The 17,608-nt window shown below is 32.6% G+C and overlaps 1 protein-coding gene across 3 annotated transcripts in view; it reads left to right on the top strand.

The window, feature by feature from the left end:
• The window catches only part of LOC123536056 (uncharacterized), a 188,069-nt gene that overhangs the window by 38,517 nt on the left and 131,944 nt on the right, over positions 1-17,608 (top strand). The window contains exon 1 of one of the 3 annotated variants that reach the window (XM_045318843.2): positions 1,366-1,464. The exons of the other annotated variants lie outside the window; for them this stretch is intronic. The gene's annotated coding sequence lies outside the window, so the exon portion shown is untranslated. Of the gene's footprint in view, positions 1-1,365; positions 1,465-17,608 lie in introns of those variants that run through there. 3 annotated transcript variants of the gene reach the window in all.

The raw sequence follows: 17,608 nt of genomic DNA, 5'->3' as shown, positions 1-17,608 counted from the left end.
GTATGTTGGTCTGGAGGTGTACACGACTCCTGTTGAATTTGGAGTCACTAGGTCAAAGGTCAAGGTCACAATGAGTCTCATGTTAACCTTTGTGTTCATTCATTTTTCTCAACAACTTCTTATCCAAACTTCAACTGACATGGTCAGAATGATCCTCTACTACCCTAGTTGGTTGGTCCAAAGTGAGAATGGGGTCACTAGATCAAAAGTTGAGGTCACAGAGACCTGAACATATTTCAACTAGGACCTTTAAACTTCATAGGTATGTTGGTCTTGATGTGTACATAACCCCTATTGATTTCGGGATCACTGGGTCAAAGATCAAGGTCACAGGGATTTTAACACTGAAAATTGTTTTGCTCATTATCTGGACAAGTATTCCACCTAGCACCTTGAAACTTCATACGTATGTTGGTCTTGGTGTGTACATGACCCCTATTGATTTCGGGGTCAAAGTTAAGGTCACAGGGAAATAAAAATTAAAACTGGTGTTTTTCTTACTTTGATTTTTTACATCAATTTATTTCTTTAATTTCATCTTCTACCTGTCCATTTCTTTTTCCCCCTTTTCCTTCAGTAGTGCTTATTAATCTGAGGGTTATTTATTGTATGCCTTCATTAGAACTTTCAGACTGCATGGATGGATTTTACACTTTAAGAACAAAATTTGCATTTTTTTTGCTTTAATGTTTCCTTACGTGTTAAGTAGATAGATATATCTACCGTTTTTATTCTGAGCCCGGACATGATTTTGCTTTATGATCTAAACTATTTTCTAAATGTGGAATTTCCATTATTTATCAGTTAGAAACCAATTTCTTTTAAAGTGTTCAATATGGTTATTAAATGATAATACTGTTTCTTACACTGTTTTAAGAATCGAAAGAGATGCGACTTCTAAGAAAATAATCCATGAACATAAATTACTAGGTTCTTGACAAAACGTATCTAGAGCACGGGTATTCTGGTAAATTTTACATTCTTGATGAGTTTTTTTTTATTTAATAAAAGAATATATCTCGTGTATATTGATGCATAACTACGTCATAAGTGATGAACGAAAATTTTGAACGTTCTATGGAATATTTAGACTGTATATGATTTGATTTTTCGAGAACGTTTCTTGTGTGCATACTGACATACACATTTATCTCCATCCGATCTGGGATATGCGGAAATTCTGACAGGTGTGTCGTTTGTTTTTATTTCTAACAGAATTTGTCTCTTCCAGGCGTATATCTTGATCCAAAAGCAATTCACTTAGATTCATATCTGACATGATCTTACAAGTAATGCTATGCAGGTATTAAGGTATATATTGTAACCGTTTACAACAGTTACTGCGAAAGCATACAGCTGATAAACGTATTTAATGTAGCTACTTGAGAACACGTAATAAATTAATAAAATTGACCTGAACGGAATTACCTGATATTCGTGCTCCTCTCGGATTATTAAGTATTTGTAAGTAACTTTTCACTAATATGAAAGTGAAGTGATGTAATTAACTTCTTTTCTCATGTTTACACATTCGTTCACATGCTAACTTTATTACTTTATTCTTCTTTCTTACGATATATATGATGCAAAGGTATGTTTTTCAGTGTGTTTCTTGATATATATTTGTATTTTCTGTCATATCTCTTCGATACTTAGATATTATCAGTTCTATGTCCCCTACCGGTGGAACACCGGAGGAGACTATAGGAATGCCCTCCGTCCGTCTGTCCGTCCGCAAAAAAGGATCCTGCATTTACTCAAAAAGTATTCAAGCTATGTTCATAAAACTTGGTATGTGAATAGAGGATTGTGAAACTACATGACTTATGCTTGTATGTCTTAGGTCAAGGTCACTATTGAAGGTCATGTTCAAATTGTGCCCGCTCTATAACATTTATATGCTTTGATGGATTATCTTAGTTATATATATAAGCGTTCCTCATAATTGTCGGTTAAAGGTCAAGGTCAGGTCAAGTAAAAATTTGTTTCCACTCCATAACTTTTATATGCATTTAAGGATATTCTATCCACTAAAAGCAAATGTTCCTCACGACAGGACAATATACCGCATACATTACCCATCGTGGTAGTCAGAAGTCAATGTCACTGTTGAAATTAAGTAAAATAGTTTTTGTTCCATAGCTTCTAACTGCCTTTAAGCGTTTTTATATACACTCACACATGTGCCCCATAACCAAATGATTCGTTGATTGATTGTTGCTTGTGTTGTTTGCATTACCCATGTCTATAAATCAGATTGAAGGTCAAGTATAAAGCTTTCTGCTCAATAACTTTTAATTGCAATGAAGGATGTTTTATTACTGCACAGAAATGCCCCATTTGATTAGACCATGCGTCGCGCACATGACCCATGGTAGTCGGTCAAAGGTCAAGGTCACTATTGATGGTCAAGTTAATTTGTTTCCGTTCCATAACTTGCATTGATGGATTATCTTAATGCACACAAAGGTTCCCCTTGATGAGGTCGCTATTTAAGGTCAAGTAAAAATTGTTTCCGAGGGACATACTAACAAAGTTTTCTTGTTTCATATGTAAATAAAGCTTCAAGAAATGTCAAAAATAGGATTCTTTAAAATATTTAATGAGGTAACTACTTATTTAAAAAGATGGAATCTGTATGTCACTTGTTGCATCTCATACATATCACTATGAGCATACTAAAAAACCCAAAAGTAATGGAATTTACTAATGTTAACATCATTGATGTCCTATGTTGTACATGAAAAAAACTACAATAATGTGAATTATTAATTATTCTATTTTAGGTCAATTAAACATTATGTTTGGTGTATGTAAAGTTTACTACCTGTATCTCAATTAGGAGCATGAACAATAAATGTCAAAAACCTTCAAAATAATAGACCTTTCAAGTAACTAAAACAATCTTGTTATGGCTGTAATATAGTTCATGAAACAAAGTCGAAATCACATGAAGCGTATTTATACAGGGAACTGCTCAGAGCTTAACATTTACCATTATCTCAACTTATTAGTTAAAGCAATTCATTCACCTCATCGTCTAGTACTTCTGAAAGAACACAGTGACAAAATAGCTCATCTAAACGTAACGAAGCGTTCTTAAAAAGTACAGGGAACCATTTTTGTTAGTGTTATTTTCAAAACAGACAAAATTACTTCTGTTTAATTTTTACATTCAGCATGCAATTCTGTCTAAACCTGTACGTATTCACATACACATATAAAAATATTAGTTTGAATTAAATGCATGCATTATTTTGCTGTTCTATTGTAAATTCAGACTAAGTCGTTTTCTTTTTGTAACGTTCTGAAAATCTTGTTGAACATCTTAAATCAATGTTTTATTCCAAAATTTAAAAACACTTCAGCAAAGTGTTTCATGTTATCATAATTGATTGGTTCTTTCTTCCGCATTAATCAATCATATTTGTGGAAAATTGCAAACTCTTGTAGACGAGAATCTTTATCTTTGTTCCTATGTTGCTCAAAAGAATTGCATTGAAAAATGCATATCATAATAATGTAGAATCAACTTACCGTCAGCTTATGAAAAACGTCCAGAAATGTGTAATTTTATCCCTGTTTTTAGGTAATAAAATATTAATAACTGATTTTTACGATGTTATATAAGCTTGTAGATGCTTAGTGAACGTCTGCACAAACAGCGATGAAAGTATAGTCTGATAAAATGGTTTACTTTTTACTTATTATCTTTATACAAACAGAATTGACTTATCACAAAAAAAATACCACATCCAAAACTGTGTAAAGTCAAGTATTCTTGCTGCGAACTAAATATTTTCGTTTGATCTGACTAACTGTATTTGACATTTGTACTATTCGCGAAATCCTCCCGTCTTTTTCTGCGATTCTATTACTTATCACATGGTAAACTATTTTAATGTTCTATAGAGTATATACATGCTTCTTGGAGTAAAGCAAAATATTTCCTGGATTTTACATTAATTCAGTCTATGATGCACCGCAATTTTGTTTGTGTAAACAATACAAAATGTACATCAAAGGAAAAGAACTTAAATAACTGACGTTGTTTAGATGAGAAAGTTCCAATAGTGGCCTCAATGACTTGAGCGAAAACAAGAATTACATTTATAAAATCTGTAAAAAGATCCTTTGGAAGCATAGAATACAACCAAGAAAAATAATAGCAGACTTGGTTTGATCGAGTCTGTTCATGAGAGGTAATGGCTTATTTTAATACTACTATTGCGACATCTTAAGATATATGTTGCTGTTACTACAAAATGAGCAGACCTGAAAAGGATATAGACTTCAAGTAGTGTGTGAAGTTTAAGATGTGTTTAACTAATTATTATATGTTTAATAATTTCTAAAATATCTTAAATTGGACTCTAATTCTTGCAACGTTCTAAACATTATTTTGCCTGTAAGTTAATTTGTATACTAACCTGTTGCTTCAGTACGGTTAATGAAGGCGGACGTAAAACTATACTTACTATATAAACTGTCAGAATAAGTTACTTTCGTGTGTCTAAGAATAAGAAACAATCTTGTAATGTTATATATAGTAGAAAAAGTGAAAAATCACAGGTCGCCCAACACGACCAAACATTTTGAAGGCTCGCTTTGATTTAGCCTTTTCATGGACTGGAGTGGTAAAGCAGCACGTATCACTCATGCACGCATGAGCAAACGCAACATTTTATGCAGTTACGTCGACATAAATAGAACTTTTTTTTTAGAATCAGTACAGGGCTAATACTGGGTCCAAATTCATCGACGTTTAAAGTCTGGACCTTAGATTTAATAAGAATGATTCAATTAATATTCAATTGCCAAATCTGTTAAGCAAACATATGCTTAATTGTTTGCTGTGTATAAAGCAACCTGATAGTTCATGTATCACAATTTCTGCTAATTTAACAATGATGAAGCAGAAAGAAAGTATACCTATTTAAAATCTTAGTCAAAGTTGCAGACATAAAAAATTGGTAAAAAATAATAAGTTCACAGTGAAAGTATTTAAGAAAACCTCTTTGTCTATTGACTAAAATAAGGAAGCTTAACATTTGTAACTATTGAGCTGCATTATAATTCTTTCAAACCCAATTTTACAAACAGTTATATATATCAGTACATGTCGTCTGTGTTACGAGTAAAATAAAAACTGATTTAGTTCGAAAGAACGAAACTGTGGTAATTTTCTTCTTGCGCAAATACCTATTCAAGACATGAATTCACTATCTGAAGCTGAACTTTATGATTGAAATCTTCTTTTATTTTGTGCAATTACATTAGGTTCTGGTAATAAAGCGAGATTGTTGGATAAAATATATTTTTGATTTTGTTACGCATGCTATCGGAAAATGTGAAAAACAAATCATTAGATATAAATTTGTTTGGTAAAAATCGGGATCGCAAATATTTCAGTTTTTGCTTATAACGTTTATGTGGATAATTGCGAACGTAACAGGCATGTTGAAATATACGATGCATTATTTAGTTCTATTAATAAAAATGATAATAATTTCATTTAATATAGACTATAGACGACAGAACACATATCAAATAGGAATACCCGCATACCGGAAACCCTACTGTAGTGTATGTATAGGCTGATCACTACCAAATAGAATGTAAGCCTCCGCAGGTCTATCACAAGTAGTCCAAATGTAAATAGTATTAATCTTTTTTCCTTTCCTAGTGCATTTCCTAAGCAGCAAAGTGCTTACTTTTACCCTACCGCGTTTCAGTATGTATCACTTTGCATTCTATTGAAATCGGCATGTTCCTATCGCATGCTAGGTAAAAATGGCGTCGTAAGAATTTAATGTCTCGAAAAGAGAAATTGAAAGAAGCGAAAAGTAGCAAATTCAGCGGGTTGTATTTAAAAAACTGTAGTTTTCTTATATAAAGTTAACACCGCCTTTTCTTTTTGTTTTTCTAAAGTAGCTATCTAGTTCTTTATGGAAATATAAGTCTCTGAAAATCTGATATGCTAGAAAATGACGAAAAACTGTTATGAAGTAAGTGGATTTTATATGAAATAAAGAACAGCTGGATTTAGTTGTGTTCAACCTGTATGGATAACGCATAGACAGGTATAGCTGTTAGATAACAAGGTAAAAACAAAAGAACACATTTTGGTACCTCATTGTAACGGTCAGGGGCACTTTCTCAATCTTTGATTGTCATTTATATCAGTGTCAACATACTTATCTAAAAGCGATTGTTACGAAACAAATACATGGTATTTTGTATAAAAGAATTCTGCTTAAGATGGTACTAGGCACAGAAATGTTGTACACTGCTTTTGGATTTAACCAATACTACGACTGCCTATATTTATAAAAAGGTTTAAAGAGCTGGTTTAAAAAACATTCAACACATTATTTTATTTTCTGTTAAACCTATCATTCACAAATTACCAATTTACAATTAGGTATTTAAGTTTTTAGTAGCTTATGTTTGGTATGACTAATAGTACGGTGTAAAATAGTTCTGGTTAATATTTATTTATGTGATCAAATATTTGTTGATTAATTCAGTGATACTCGGGTGTTAGCGAGATATAATAACTGCTTTACACTAACTTTATTACAAACCGTACCTACCTATAATAAAATCTTCAAACCAAGAATTTTCAAGAATGCGCTATGCTTCCAACATTTTATTGCACTGAGCGTTACACATTTATCTGCGTTTGATCTCAAATTGGCTGATATGCCGACAGTTGTGTCCTTTGTTTGTCTTCCCCATATGCACATATATGACTCTTTCGGACGCATGTGAATTTCTAACGGCTGTTTTATTTGATTCCTAATTGTTATATTTTCCGAAGCCATTTGTACAGGTATGTTAGCTGTAATATTTTTACCTAAATCATAAATATAAAATCAGTCAAGCTTGGTTGTCCTCAGTTTAACGTTGAACTTTCTGATCGAAATTTCTGTTACCTGTGCCATAAAGAAAAGTGGGAATGAGAGATAAAATAATTCCTTAAATTTGCTGCATCTGAGAATGGAATGGGAAAATAGATATAAATATACTTGTATAATGTCGGTGGTTGGCGAATTCTTAACCAGTTACTATCATATTATATCAGCAGACATGGAAAAAAGGAGACGTGTTTAAAATTACAATCTGATTCTTTACGATATGTTGCTGAACAGTTGATGAGAAAAGCAAATTTTTGAATGCAATTCAATATGTCTAGGTTAACAAAATGACTGTATTTCCCGGATGTTCATATGCTAAAGCGAATATTTGATGAAATATTTCCAATTGATCTGTTTCTTTCATGCATATTCATGACACAAATAATGTTATGTATATAATTATGATGTAAATCTTAAACACCGTTCTATTTGTCGCGCAGTTTCTTGTTTAGTTTATCCATAGAAAGGATCTATAACTCAATATAACAAGTCATGAAAGAAATACATTCTCCTGTAAAATGTTATATCATCATTTATATAAAGTATACGTCGATTAGGAAATGATTAATCAGGGTGAAATCTCTCGAATATCATATTGGTGGCGTCATTTTACAAGGAACAGTTTAACATGAACAGTCATAAAAAGAACAATTCAAGCTCCGTCCGCTTATAGCTGTTAGGCATGACTGACGAATTGCGAAAGTTTACATGGCAAGAAGATGGTAAAATACTAAAGACTAAGTTGTTTACTAGTTATTTATGAATAATTGTTATAATAAGAAGCATGCACTAGCCGCCATGATTTATTTGAGAAAACAGTTATGCAATAACTAAAGAATGCAACGATAATACAAACTTTCCTACCCATTTCTTGCATACATATAAATAGTACTCGTGCGAATGCCGAATTATTTCCAAACGTATGTCACAATCAGTGAAAAGACTGGCGCATGGTGCACTTTATTGTTTTATAATTATTATAAAGGCAGGTAGTAGGTAATTTTTACGTTACCTGTAACAAATATAATGCATATAAAATAATTGTATTATGTTTTTAGCTCACATGAGCAAAGTGTGAGTTTTCTTCTGACTGCTCGATGTCCGGCGTCTGTCGTCTGTCTGTCTGTCTGTCGTCTGCCTATCGTCTGTCTGTCGTCCGTCAACATTTAGCTTATGTATGCGATAGAGGCTGTATTTTTCAACTGATCTTCATGAAATTTGGTCAGGATGATTATCTTGATGAAATCTAGGCCGAGTTTGAAAATGGTATATCTGGGTCAAAACTAGGTCCTAGGTCAAATCAAGAAACACTTTGTATGCATAGAGGCTGTATTGTTAACGTCTCATGACTTTGTCAGAAAGTTACTGATCAAATCTAGGTCGATTGAAAATGGTTGTCTGGGTCAAAACTAGGGCCTAGGTCAATCAAGGAAAAACACTTTGTATGCGATAGAGGCTGTATTGTTTAACTGATCTTCATGAATTTTTGTCAGAATAGTTACCTTGATCAAATCTAGGCCGAGTTTGAAAATGGTTATCTGGGGTCAAAAACTAGGTCACTAGGTCAAATCAAGGAAAAACATTTTGTATGCGATAGAGGCTGTATTGTTCAACTGATCTTCATGAATTTTTGTCAGAATAATTACCTTGATCAAATCTAGGCCGAGTTTGAAAATGGGTCATCTGGGGTCAAAAAATAGGTCACTAGGTCAAATCAAGAAAAAACATTGTGTATGCGATAGAGGCTGTTTTTTTTCAATTGATCTTCATGAATTTTGGTCAGAATGATTACCTTGATAAAATCTGGTCGATTTTGGAAATGGGTTATCTGGGTCAAAACTAGGTCACTAGGTCAATCAAGAAACTTTTGATGCGATAAGGCGTATGTTCAATGATCTTCATGAATTTGGTCAAATAATTACTTGATCAATCTAGCCGATTTGAAATGGGTCATCTGGATCAAAACTAGTCACTAGGTCAAATCAGAAAAAACATTGTGTTGCGATGAGGCTGTTTTTTCATTGATCTTCATGAATTTTGGTCAGAATGATTACCTTGATAAAATCTAGGTCTATTTTGGAAATGGGTTGTCTGGGGTCAAAAACTAGGTCACTAGGTCAAATCAAGGAAAAACATTGTTTGTGCGATAGAGGCTGTATTTTTCAATTGATCTTCATGAATTTTGGTCAGAATGATAACCTTGATGAAATCTAGGTCGATTTGGAAAATGGATTATCTGGGGTCAAAAACTAGGTCACTAGGTTAAATCAAGGAATAACCTTGTGTATGCGATAGAGGATGTATTTTTCAACTGATCTTCATGAAATTTGGTCAGAATAATACCCTTGATAAAATCTAGGCCAATTTTGAAAATAAGTTATCTAGGGTCAAAAATTAGGTCACTAGGTTAAATCAAAGAAAAAACCTTGTGGTTTTGATAGAGGCTGTATTTTTCAATTGATCTTCATGAAATTTGGTCAGATTGATTGCATTGATGAAATCTAGGTCAGGTTAGATGATGGGTTATCTGAGGTTAAAAACTAGGTTACTAGGTCTAATCAAACATATGCCTTGTGTATGCGATAAGAGGCGGTATTTTTCAATTGATCTTCATGAAATTTGGTCAGTATGATTGCCTTGATGAAATCTAGGTCAAGTTTGAATATGGGTCATCTTTGATCAAAAAGAAGGTCACTAGGTCGACTCAGATAAAAACCGTGTGTATGCGATAAAAGCTGTATTTTTCAATTGATCTTCATAAAATTTGGTCAGAATGATTGCCTTGATGAAATCTAAGTTAAATTTGAATATGGGTCATCTGGCGTCAAAAAGAAGTTGGTCACTAGGTCATATCAAATAAAATACATGTGTAAACTCAAGAGACCACATTTTTGGTCCAATTCTAATGAAAATTGGCTAGAATATTTGTTTCCATGGAATTCCTAGGTCTAAAATGTTCACACTGTTATAGTGTGTTTCTTAGGTGAGCGACCTAGGGCCATCTTGGCCTTCTTGTTATAATATGAGTTATCATAAATGACATTTTGTTCAAAACCATTTTAACTAGCAGAACATAATCCATAAAAATATGTTAATAAGTATTTTTTTTTATATGATTATGAAATGGGTTTTAAAATTGTTGGTACACAGCAATGATACAGTTGCACATTGTGATTATTACTTTTATTAATGCAGCCTTGTTACACGACGGAAGTTACAAACTCTCGCGATGGATTCAGTTCTACCATTTCTCTTCTTTTTACGGTTGATGTGAATATTTAATTACATTTAACACTCAAAATTCTATTCTGATACGATAAATTGCATTGTTTTCGTGCCTTTTTACAGTAAAAGCCTTTGCCTCTTACGCGTTTTAATCAATTGTTACTAAGTTTAGAAAACATTCAGAAATAAACCATCAGACAATTGTATGATGTATACTAATTTCAGTCCGACACATATACATATTTTTGTATGCTTTTTAGAGATAAAAATCTATGTAAACATCACTCCTTCTAGCGTATGGATTGTTTCAAAAACAATTCACTTTTATTAGCATCTGATATCTTCTTCCTCAGTGACATTACACGTTGTAGTGAATTACGAAGTTCAAGGTTATACCAGTAACCGGTGAAAATCAAACTTAGGTGGACTTGCGTCTTTTTATTATATAGAAATTAACCCTTATCATGCTGAACACGATTGGTTCTGCCTTTGCGATCAGTCAGTATCTTTTTGGTTTGCATCCCTTTTAACAGTTGAGTTAATGGTACTGTCCAAACTGAAAGATGGACATAAGTTCATTATAGAAATTAAGCAGGGTAAGGCTTAAAAGTAAGAATATATTCCTTAGAGAAGCACTGAGCACAGTTAACGTAGTCAGAACCACACACTACAAAGCAGGTAACCCAGAAAAATTATTTTACAGTAGTGGAATGATATATCAGACAGAGAGCTTCAAATACTCAAGAACATGTAACCATATCTGTAGAAACAGTAATCCTTTATCGTTTTGACACGTTTTATCATTTGTGTGGGCTATAGGACCAAACATTTGTTTATTACTGTTTTATGTTTGAAGGTGATGGTTTTATGAAGGCCAAGGTCCATTTATATATAGGTCAGTTTGTAGGTCTTGCAACACGGATTGTTGAGTGCAAGTATGAACTAAATCGGTTCATTAATGTGGGCAGTAGGTCCGTTCGGAATGATGAAGGTCAAGGTCATCCATGTATAGTTCAATTTGTAGGTCTAGCCATAAGGTTTGTTGAGTTTTAGTATGACTAAATTGTGGAATTTATGAGGGCTGTAGGACCAAAATATGTTTGGGATAAAAAATATTGTTTTTTAAGGTTTTTAGTTTGAATTTGAAGGTCATAGGAGGGTCAATGTCATCGTTATGTAGATCAGTTAGCAGGTCTTGTCACAAGGATTGTTGAGTGTAAGTATGAACTAGATAGAGTCATTAAAATGGGCTGTAGGCTATCTGGTTCGTACGGAAGAACAGATGGACTAACACAAGGACAGTTCAATCGTTATATGCTCGTGTACATAACAATATTCTTAAAGGTTTTAATTACCATCAGGCTGTTTAACGTTTAACTTTAACGATATTTTTTATTTGTCATTTAAGCTTCTGTACATGTAGCAATTTTCTATTTAAATCTGGAAGGTTTAAAGACATTTTCTACAATTTCCTTTTCTTTTCTGAATTTTCGCTTATCTATAGACCTCACTCGACTTATTATAAATAACTGGCAAATGTATAGGCCATTGTGTTTCTTCCCCTTTTTTGCATTTTCTGAATTTATTCCAAATAAAAAAAGTAAAAATGTCCTTTATATGTGCAAAATTGCTTAGTGTTTTGAATTTCAACTTGTTGTTTACTACAACTGCTTACATGGTCATTTTTGGTAAATTGACCAGATTAAGAAATGATTTATGGTTAGACATGAGCACGAAATTATACCAGCATTATAAGGAAAATCCTAAATTTATATTTAATTTAAAAGGTTCAAAAGAATTTATTCACACTAATTCCCTTAGCTCCAGTGAATAGCTATCTTCTAATATATATATATATATTATTATTATTACATGTATTATTATTATTATTATACTAGATTTATATATACATGTAGATCATCTTAAAGTATATAGAAGCAAACATTATGTGAGATTACATCTGTAGCTAGAATTGCCCAAAATACACCAAAAGAACACTGGGAGGTTTGGACTTTTTAACACTGCCTTTTCTATCGAAAATCATTCTGTCTCAAATCTGATGACATTTTCTAAAACAGTAGGTTGAAATCATCTTAAAATTATACATCTCTGTCACCCTTCTTAAAAGAATTGTTTCATAGAATACATGAATATAACAATTTTAGCACCCATCTGTAATACACTTTGTTAAATACTGTTTTATATTAAGACTTCCCTATAGTGACACAACTGTATGTATATTCAGCACTCATGTTTTCTTATATTACTGTACATTAGACTACAAGAACGGCAGATATTGCTAAAATTCCAGATTTGTACAGTATACCCATGTATGTTAATTAAAATCATTTTTAAAATGAATTGCATTGTTTAGTTTTACGTACTTTGACAGTAGATTCGGTAGTCAGATTGTTTTTTATTTCTAATATTTCAGTCACGGTCCATTATTTAGCATAGCTACCAGATAAATAGCTATTGTAACTTATAGATAAATATATCTGTAGGTGCTACTAAGGGCACAGATTTGCTTGAACAATTCTTTGTCCTGAGTTGATTTTGATTTTTTGTCCTTCACTTATTCCAAATGTAATAAACCTTTGCTCATTCTTTTTGTAAGAAATTCAAATAAGTTGTATGGTATATATATCTTTCTTCAAAAAGATTTCAAAATATCGGTCATAACTCGGGCAAATTATAATGCAAATGGAGGTAACTTATTATCTCAACTGACCTGAAATTGCGCAAGTACAAAAACATTTGCTACATACATTTTATCAATATTTACGAGAAATATTTTCACCATATTTTTACCGCCAAATTGAAAAAAAAAGACAATAGAACAACAAAAACCATTGTGCATTGTAGAGAAAAAAAGTCCATTTCGTAATTTTTAAGTCATTAGCGAATATATTAGAGGTGTTCGTACCATTATATTAGGTCTAACTAGACAACATTTACTATTTCATCGACAACAGACCCAATATAATGGTACGAAACCCTGTGGAATATGGCGGTTTCTGACCTCAAACATTACGTTAGCCGCAACGTTATTTACTTCCCACAGGGTTGTATAAAACAGGTTTTCCGCTACGTCATTCGTTCCTACAGCTACTGGGCAATCAATTTTGTTATGTTTTGAATGCATGAACACTTAAGAACAGTGGGTTCTCTATCATGTAGACAGGGTATATCTAAAAGAAATTGTAGTATCATATATGCAACATTTTTTTCGTGTATTCACATCGTGTATTTAATATGTCTCTGATGTTTCCTAACAACTCAACCTATTCCAAACATACAAATATGATAAGGTTATCTTCAAAAGGTTCTTTTAATAGATTAGATGATGACATATATTTTTGTGAGATTCAACTCAATCTGTGATTTTGGAGGTGAAGATATTAGCACCATTTTCGCTTTATGAAGAGATTTTTCTTCCTTTTCTAAGAAAACAAACGACAGCGCTTATGAAGATTCTAAATTCAAACTTTTTAGTTTGGTACAAATCTCAAGATAATACTTTCGGAATAATAGAAACAAGTAGTACAGACTGCTCGAGTGATATGGGATATTGTCATTTTTTGAAAAATAACTTCCTCGACTGACGCCTCGGGTGTTATTACTTTTCTCAGATTGACACTATCTCATATCACCCTCGCTGGCTTATGTTTTACATAATTATTGTAATATCGGGGGTATACTATTAATGACACGTACCTATATACATCGTTTCCATAAAGTATTAAAATGATACTTGGAGTTATTCAATGACAGTTTTTACTGCCTGTTATATAAAGGCTTTGATAGTTTCAATACTTAGATTTAACATTCAGGAGTCACCCGTAGAATTGTCCGCTCGTCCAGAAGCAAATGCTCTTAAAGTGGTGTTTCGTCTTAATATGAACTATTTTAAGGTGACACAAAACAGTTTTTGATCTTTCCAAACTCTATTACATGCCAATATACCGAAAACACAATTAATTCATGTCCTTTGTCTTAAATCAAAACTGATGATGAACTATTTTAAAATAACCATGAAATCGGAGACTGCTTCATTGATTTGCAATAATGTCACATTACATTATATCGGAATCCCTAGAGTGCATATCTTTAAGTCTTTAAAGATAATAGGTGTCACGAGTTATGCGATGGTTGACGCTTTCCATTTCAGATTCGAATTACATCTTTTCCCAATTGCCTCGTATCTACTTCTCATTCATGTCGAAGAGGTAGTAGTTTATACGTTTCTTCTTTTTATCAGATTCTGGTATTTTACACTTGAAACAATGAACCAGCGTAAATGTATTTTCATATATATTTCATTTTTTAATGGTACCGCGTTTCCAGATATTCAGTTTATATATATATATTATTAGGGTCTCCATTCATTTTAATGCACATTTCTACAGTATTACATTAAAAGTTGCAGCCCTATAACAGTTAGAAGTAAAGTTAAAATTGTTTTGAATGTTCTGCGAGAAAAAGCTTACGAGAGGCATAGTGTTTGTTTAGTTAAAACTATGGTGAAAATTATTATTATGTACAAAACTGTACACCCATTTTTACCATCAAATTAGTAAATTTCATGACATTTTCTGTTTAACCAAGCTCTTTAATGAAAGAATTTGAAAATCTCTATATATTTTATGCGGAGATAACAGAAACATGCGAACGGTCAGGGACTGCTAGAAGTTACGAGAAGTTCCGGCCGTATTGGGGCCCACAAGCAGAAGCGGTAAACTCCATTGCATTTATATCCATACAGATCCTTTTTAATTAAACTTTCGTTAAAAATGAGACATTGTTTAACTCATTATGCATTGATTTTTATTTACGTTAATCCTTTGTAGCACAATTCATTCTGATGGTACGAAAACCACGAATGAAAGTTGGTGTCTGTCTCTGCATTTTTCAAAATAATCGTTTCCTTTCTTTCCGTAAATGTCGTATTTTGTAATCGTTTAGCCGTAATCAAACTTAACTTTTACACAATTCAAAGGCAGCAAGTAAGCACAGAAAGAGAAATAGATTGATTTTAACATCTTTTGAATCAATTTAAAACAAAGTGGTGCGCGAAGGGCGAAGGTGTGTAAAAACTATTCGCTCGTTGTATGGATCAAAATTGACGAAACACAGACACTTGGGGTCAGGACCACCCAAACCCACCCATTCTCCTCCGCCCCTGCCTAGGTTTAGCGAATATTTTTAGCATTTTAACATGTATTTAGCATATGTGACGATCATAAAGCGCATTTTGTAACATTTCAGCGTGTTTAAAAAATGCATTTTCACCATCAATTCTCTAAATACATGAAGATTTGCAATAGTGAAACTGGAAGTAGAAAACATTAGTCGATTTAGCTTTTTAATTAGCACTTACCTATAAATCCCTGGTATCAATCTACGATTCTGTTACCATTCTGTCAAATGAAACCAGTCCTGACAACTGACGTTCGGGTTCAGATGAGAAATCAATATTTATCATAAATCAATCAATCTTACTTGTATGGCACACTTCCCTGCGAATAGATCTCTGCTTTGCACTGCGCATAGTGTACAGGGTACCAAACTTGGATTTTTATCATAGGAAGTGATGATCCGGTAATATGTAGTCGTAAGCGTATTAATTTTTGTACCCGGTTTATCATACGCACATTGCAAAGCGGGGATTCAAGCGGCAAGCAAGTGTTCCCAGTGTAAGTTTTACTGTTGCAAATCTTCATGTACTAAGAGACTTGATAGTAAAATACATTTTTTTAAAACATGCTAAAATGTTACAAAATGCATTTTATGATCGTCACATATGCTTAATACACATGATACATGTTAAAATGCTAAAAAATATTCGCTAAACTTAGGCAGGGGCGGAAGAGAGTGGGGTGGGTGGGTGTGATCCTGACCCCAAGTGTCTGTGCTCGCAAAGGCTAATGAGGTAAATTATAGAGTCAGTATAAGTTTAGTATATTACTTCATATCCTTTAGTACAAGTATTTGTTTTGACACTAGTTGTTATTATAAACAGACAGAAAGACAAGACAGACAAATTCTTTATTTCATCTCAGGTACATATGTACAACATGAGGAAATACAAATATTCTGCAAAGAACAGTTATGCTTCCATAGTGAAAATATTATAGCCAACAATGTACATTAAAGGTTGAAGCAAGATAACAGCTTTTTTTCTTGTCATCTATGGGGGAACTCAAGTAAGTTCAAACGATTTGCAATTGATGTCAAGATAATTTAGATATGTGCATTTCAACTTATGGTATAATTTATATGAATAACGGGAATTCGGCAATGAGACATGCAGAGAAAAGATCACGTCTCACTCGATCAAACAGATAATGTTTGTAGACCATGTTCCTTTTCCCTATAATGACACTAGTTATTATAAACAGATAATGTTTGTAGACCATGTTCCTTTTCCCTATAGTGACACTAGTTGTTATAAACAGATAATGTTTGTAGACCATGTTCCTTTTCCCTATAGTGACACTAGTTGTTATAAACAGATAAGGTTTGTAGACCATGTTCCTTTTCCCTATAGTTATCCGTTTTAGATATTTATTTCTAGTTATTCTTGATGTTGCATTCAACAGTGTGAAATTGATCTAATACCTTCGTGTAAGTTTACTGATTGTGTCAGAGCGAAAATGTTGAAAATTGATTCATACAATTTATTTCAAGCGTACTTTATCGATAATTATTTTAAGCAAGGGTGTGCCGTACATTTCCATTAAACTGTGCGAATTTGCAATATGATACATACATCAATTGTTATCAGTAAAGATGAAAGCTTCTTCATTTTACTTTACGATCATGGGATGCTCGTGCCGAGATTGAAGGCAATTATAATAACTTAGCAAGTCCTTTGTTGATGTAATGAAAATTAATTTTGTCCCTTTCTAAGGGTGTATGTAATAATTATGTTCATATAACATGGTACCAAACAAAATAACAAAAAGTAATACATGTATTTCCATTTACAAAAATTTTGATTCTAAATCTAATTACATGTGTAATTCGACTCTTAACATTTACTTTAGCGTAAAAAGTTCAGTTATCTTTAACCTGGTTTATCTCTAACTCGAATAATGTTAAAACATCATAATGGCAAGTATTTTCTGTAAATGTTGATAAAGCTTAAACAAGGGACTTTTTCTATAATATCAATAGTAAGGTATACCAAACAAGTTCTTATTATTCTTTTAAAAACTAAACTCTAGACAACACTTGGCACTTATTACTGTAAACATATTGTTGTATGGCCATTATTTTCGAATCATAAATAACAGACTGTTATATTTACTGTATATCATTTGAAGCAAAAATTATAAGGAATAAATGTTACCCAGACATAGTATGTTAACTGAAGGCGAACTATCGGATTACCATTTTCTGTTCTTTTGTATATAAAATAGAAGTAGAACTTAATTTTTTCAAAGACAGAAATACATTAA

Source organism: Mercenaria mercenaria, chromosome 17 (genome assembly GCF_021730395.1).
Source record: "Mercenaria mercenaria strain notata chromosome 17, MADL_Memer_1, whole genome shotgun sequence".
Lineage (NCBI taxonomy): Eukaryota > Metazoa > Mollusca > Bivalvia > Venerida > Veneridae > Mercenaria > Mercenaria mercenaria.
The sequence above is the reverse complement of the archived record's forward strand: the minus strand, read 5'-3'. Positions and strand labels throughout refer to the sequence as shown.